Here is a 6,118-nt window from a genome sequence, read left to right as displayed (position 1 = left end):
TTTCAGCAGTTTTCATATTTTCCTTTACTGCTGATGAGTGACAGTGTTTTTCATTCTGGGATGCTGTTTTATGAGATTCAGTGGTTTTCGTACATTCATTAGTCTTCAATTTCTCACTTGGGGATGCAATCCTACTTATGCTAGCTTTTCTAGTTCTTTGTTTGCATGTGGACCTGTTGAGTGGGTTACCAGTTCCATCTGGTTTTGTTACATTTAAGGTGGTGGTGTGGGCCCTCCTTGAGCGCCTAAGAGGCCTAACTACAAGAAACTCAGAAGCAGGAATACTGGCAATGTCATCTGCCAGGATCCATTTTCCTAAGAAAAAGCTCTCCACTGGGCATTCTTCATCATCCATGCTGATAAATGTGTTCATTCCCATCTTTCCAGTCTGAAATATAATTATAAAGATAGTGCTGTAGTCCAATTTTAACTGTGATTCAGTATTGGTCATTAAACAAGCCTATCATTCTATAGTTATCGTATACCATCATCATTTTAACTCCATGGATCAAGGAAATTCAGAAACACAAAAAGGAAACTATAAAAGCTACAGAATTATACAGAGTGCCCAAAGAACTAGGCCACAGATCCAGTCATTCATTCAAGACTGAAAATCTTGGCTCTGCCATACATGCATTCATTTTGCCTCTCTAAATGTGCGTCATATAATCAACTTCCCTTTACAATGCCTGTGAAGCCAAGATAAACCAATTCTGCCTAATGTCATGTTCAACAGGATATAACCTTTGTCACATACACCTCCATATAGCAATTAATAGTTCCTCAGCACCTATCCCTTGCTCTCCCACACATTTGCTTAACACAGCTGACCACTGTCCTCCTGGCCTTCCACATCTACTTCCACCCATAAACTCATTCACATATTTTTTTTTTTTTTTTTTTTTTTTTTTTTTTTACCAACCCTACATATCCATTCCTTTCCTATGGGTGCTTCTAACATAATACTGTCATCAATTTCCCTCACAAATGTTCTAAATCCCCCTCTTTCCTATGGGTGCTTCTAACATAATACTGTCATCAATTTCCCTCACAAATGTTCTAAATCCCCCTCTACAGTATTCCCCAATTCACTGATCATTCTAACCTCTCGCACATATTCACCTGCCAAGTTGTTTTCAAGTTTTCCACCATGTATTCTTTCACTCTGAATACTCTTCTCACCCTTTTTCTTGAAAGATTTTCTCAGTTTAACCTCCATACTACAATTATAAGATCAGGCATTTTATGTACCACCCTCTCTCAAACCATGTCACTAACACAGCCATTCACCCTTATCTCTATGTATTTATCATCAACTCCTTCAATGACCCATCAGAAGTGTCAGGGCTCAGGGCAGGTAACTTAGTTCAAACATTTAAGGCTAGAGTGACCTATCGCTTACTCTGGGTGGTATTATGTGAGCAATAAAACTCCAATCACCCCTTACTTTTAAACCCTCATGGGTCATCTCTGACTGGAGTGCCTTAACCAGCTAAACTATCAAGCATCCATCTGATTACACAGTACTGTACCTGTATATGATGAGCAACCAATGTATATATGCACATAATCAGGCTTCTTCCAATACAAACTCAAATTCTAGTCTCTCTTCCTCCCTCTCAATACTTTATTACATCAAGGGCATAGGGGCCCTGGGCTACTATTCAGTCCAGATACTAAGGCAAGAGTGACCAGCTGCATGCCTCTGGGTGGCATTAAGCGGAGAAAAAAAAAAAAAAAATGCATTTAAACTCCAATGGTTCAAATCCAGTTGGGGGCCTTAGCCCACTTGACCACCAGGTGTCCATGAATATTTAAGGAGCTGAGAAGTAAAAGGCCCTAACCCGCAAACCCACCATTTTTGAGTTAGCCCCTAGTGGCGGAAGTTGGAACCATCCTCTGCTTCAGGGCAGGAGAGGGAATGCGATACTTGAGCATATGGTCCCAGTACAAATGCCCCAAAATAGCATGGTGACGCATGATTTTACTCCTATATCAAGTCTGAGTGTCAGATGTAAAAGGCTCCAACCTGGTGTGGGTGCCTGGCCAATCAGTGCCTGTATTGCCTGTATGAGTCAAAAAAATCATGAAAAAATATACATATATATCCTCTCTTCCAAAACTTTCAAGTGGTATATCATAGTTAGGTATTTGCTTATAAACTATGGCTGAACCTATTCCCAACTTTAACATCATTTTTCTCTGTTTCCTCATTGCGGGTTAGGGCCTTTTACTTCTCAGCTCCTCATTTATGTAGTTACCCAAATACAACATGAAGTTCAAAAATACAATACAAACTAAAGAAAAGTGAAGAAACAGTGGTAATGGAAAATATCTACAAAAACTTGACTTAGCTGGGCAGCCACAATATTCCAGTAATACAAACTGACTGACGATCAGATTATCCCAGCGAGTGCTGTACCGTACTTCCTCACTGAAGAACTAGATACAGACAAAGAATGGTAACTTTTTATATAAAGAGGCACTTAACCTCTTCAATCTAATGATGTAATTTATATTTTATTTTTGCTGTCCAAAGATGACTTTATTCACTTTGGGATACTATTTTCCAATTAAAACGCTTACATGTAACCTTAATTAACTCCTTCACTACTAACAGGTTCTCCTAAACTGAATACAATGTAGTCTGTAATCTTGAAAAAATAAATACATAAATAAATTACAGTAATTACAAAAAAATTAAAACAAGGGTGCTCTCCTTAGCCAAATAAAATACAGTGGCAGTGACGCGAAAAGAAAATATGTGCAGATGGTTTTGATCACTAGGTGATGCGAATAAATCAAGATGTGTGATTGAGCTGGTGCAGGTTTATATCCAGGGGATAGTTGGGGTTTATTGCTTACGTGATGCCACTCAGGGATGAGTGAGACTGGTCACTCTTATCTTAAATGTCAGGACTAACTTACCTAGCCCCGGTCTCCTATGCTCCTTGTGGGACAAAAATGGATTTGATGATGATGAATGGTATTGTGGCTAATTTCACTAAATACACTGTTCAACATTTCCAGTTCTGCTCCAGCATCTTTTCTTCCTTCCTGGATCTCATCTTTCAGTATCTCTTTCATTCTCTTGGTGGGAATCAGGATTGGGATTATGATATGTGATCAGAACAAAATCACAGCTTAATGTTTAAGTTTTTTAACCACTGACTAGGATGAGACCTTTCCTATTTTATTCTTGCTACTGTCCATCCATCCACTCATCTCAACCAATCCAGTGCTGCCCTATCAGGAGTGTACATACCTAGGGCTAGGATACTCTGCTGACGTTTAAGGCAAGAGTGGCCAGCTGCTCACCTCTCTCAACAGTGTGACATGAGCACTGAACCCAACCACCTCTTGGAATTAGATCAATATGGGTCACAGAAGTTAGAGCACCTTAACTCACTAGGCCAGCAGGTATGACAGCAACAAGACGAAAGCACTACATCCACACAAAGTATGAAGGCTCATCCTTGATCTCCCTGCATGCACCAGTGAACTGTCCCGTGGACGGGAATGTACTCAAGTGCGACAGGGATCTTGTACTGTCACATGATTTTACTCAACTAGGAGGAAGCCCCTTGTAGTGAAGGGGTAAAAGATTATTCATATCCTTCCTGAAGTGTGAGAGATCTTCCTAATCTAAATACAGTAATCACTCCAATATCCGGATCAATAGAGCCATCGGTAGGTTCGGATATTGGTTTTGTCCGGATATTGGGCCCCAGCTTATGGACTTGTACTTACGGACCCTAACACAGAGAAACACCTATACAACTCCCTCCGGACATGCATAGCACCTATTTAACACCCAAATCACACCAATAAGGCACATAAATGACTGAAATAAATGCAATAGACACATAAAATGTGGGTTTAGAAGTATGTTCATACATTAATAAACATTCTGGTACTTATGGACTCTAACCGAACCTAACCTAACCGAACCTAACCGAACTCTGAAAAACACATTCCTACTGCACATGCATGAGGTAAGTTTAGTATGGAAAGAAGTACAGTATGACACTTTCTGGTAAGTATAGTATGGGAAAAAATACAATATGAAACATTCTGGTAAATATAGTATGGAAAATAGTACAACATGAAACATTTTGGCTACTTACAGCAAGTCCCTGGCCACCTCGATGAATAACCGCCTCCTCTCGGACTCTGACAGTAAGAACGATTTCCTGAAGCACTTGCACTACACTCTTCCTGAAGTCTTGCACTGAACTTAGTCACTAACACACAGAAGTCCGTTCTTTTCACAGTGTTCACTTTAGTCCAAATAATGTTCCATTAAATTTAAGTGTTGCACATTAACTTTTCCCAAGTTTTTTAAGTTTCCAAAGCCAAAACAAAGAAGGTTAGTTACGTTAAATTTCTTTTCTACTTAGTCTTTTCTCCCAACTTGAAAACCTTAACACAACACACCGTTTTCACTGCACAACACTCAAAATTCCCGTGTGGTCTAGTGGAGAATTTCTTGCTGTTTATTCACTGTCAGAGCCCGAGAGTATCACTGGCAGTCGTCCAAAGGGTGCATCGGTGGGTAGTGGTGATGTCGTACCGACTACAGAAGACTCTGAAGACAGCCGCAAACTCACGTCGACGGTGACTCCACTGTAGCTGATGTGCTGGGCTGTGGCTCGGGCATGAGGGCCTGTCTTGGGGAGGCAACGGAGGTGGAACCAGGGCTTGGCACAGCGGGGGTCACGGGCCTGAAAAAACTGTCAATCGTTGACTGACGCAAGGACCGACGATTCTGGCGATTGATGATGCGCTGCTGGAAAGCACGCACTTCCTCCACGAGTCCCAAGGGCCCCATCTCCCTGTCGCAGTCCGGGTGTTCCAGGTAGTCTAGGACGAACTCTAGATGTTCCCGGAGTGCGCTCAGCTTGGGGATGGCTGGAGTAGTGTCCTGCTGGGCGGAGTCTGCATCATCATCGCCTTCGTCATCGGAATCTTCAAGTTCGGGACTGACACCAGCAACCGAAGACGCGATCTCGATATCAGACAACGTCTGATACCCAGGATCGCCCTCGTCGTCGTCCAACCACTCACGAACATCGTCCACATCAACATCGTCGCCGTGCATGGAAGTCATCCACGTCAAACCCTAGGAAATCGTACTCCACATCTGTTCCGAGAAGCAGACGAGACCAACCATTTTCAAGAGTTTTCACAGGGACTTCCTTCCATGCACTAGCCCAGTTGTACAGCGCAGACTTGATGTTGTAGCGGCGAAGGTTTTCCAAAGTCCGCTTGCCTCGAGTGTCACGTCCTTCCCTGCGCTCGTCCTCGTCCTCGAGAACCACCATCACCTCGTCCAGGAACTTCCGACGGTACAGGCGCTTTGTTGCCACGATCACTCCTTGGTCCATTGGTTGAATGACAGCAGTCGTATTAGGTGGCAGAAACATGCACCTAATACGGCCATTCTCAGCAACCAAGTCCTTGTCGCAGCAGGGTGGGCAGGTGCATTGTCGAGGAGAAGGAGAGCCTTTACCTGGTCGCGAGGAATTCCCAGTGTCTTCGATCCTGGTAATGTATGACCTCCTTGTGAAGTGATGGTGAAACCAGTCTTTGAAAATCACAGCTGTGAACCATGCTTTCAAAGAATGGTACCATACGACAGGAAGGACATCCATCCTTACGAAGGCACCGAGGCTGCTTTGCACGGCCAACAATAACGGGCTTAAGCCGGTGCATGCCGTTAGCATTGGCACAACACAAAGCAGATATCCGTTCCTTAGAAAGCTTGCGGCCAGGTACACGCTTCTCCGTCTCATCGGCTAGAGTGTTCGTTGGCACTGAGCGATAGAATAGGCCAGTTTCGTCAGCGTTATAGACTTGACCGAGAGTGAGGCCCTCCCTGTTGATCAAGCCTTTCACCTTGTGCCGAAACTCGTCCACTCCATCCTTCGTGAGCGTCCAATGCTTCGCCATGTGCTTTACGGTTAGTAAGGCCATGTCGCAACTTGAACGCGAAGAGCCAACCCTCGGATGCCTTGAAGTCTAGGGCGTCGTGAAGCCTTGCAAACTTCTCAGCAGCAGCCTTCAGCTCCGTTCCACGTACCATCACACCAGCTGCACGTTGCTGTCGATACCAAAT

The sequence above is a fragment of the Coenobita brevimanus genome, chromosome 7, assembly GCF_032717465.1.
Source record: "Coenobita brevimanus isolate Jiangsu-jjx chromosome 7, ASM3271746v2, whole genome shotgun sequence".
NCBI classification, from domain to species: Eukaryota; Metazoa; Arthropoda; class Malacostraca; order Decapoda; family Coenobitidae; genus Coenobita; species Coenobita brevimanus.
This window is presented reverse-complemented; position numbering follows the sequence as displayed.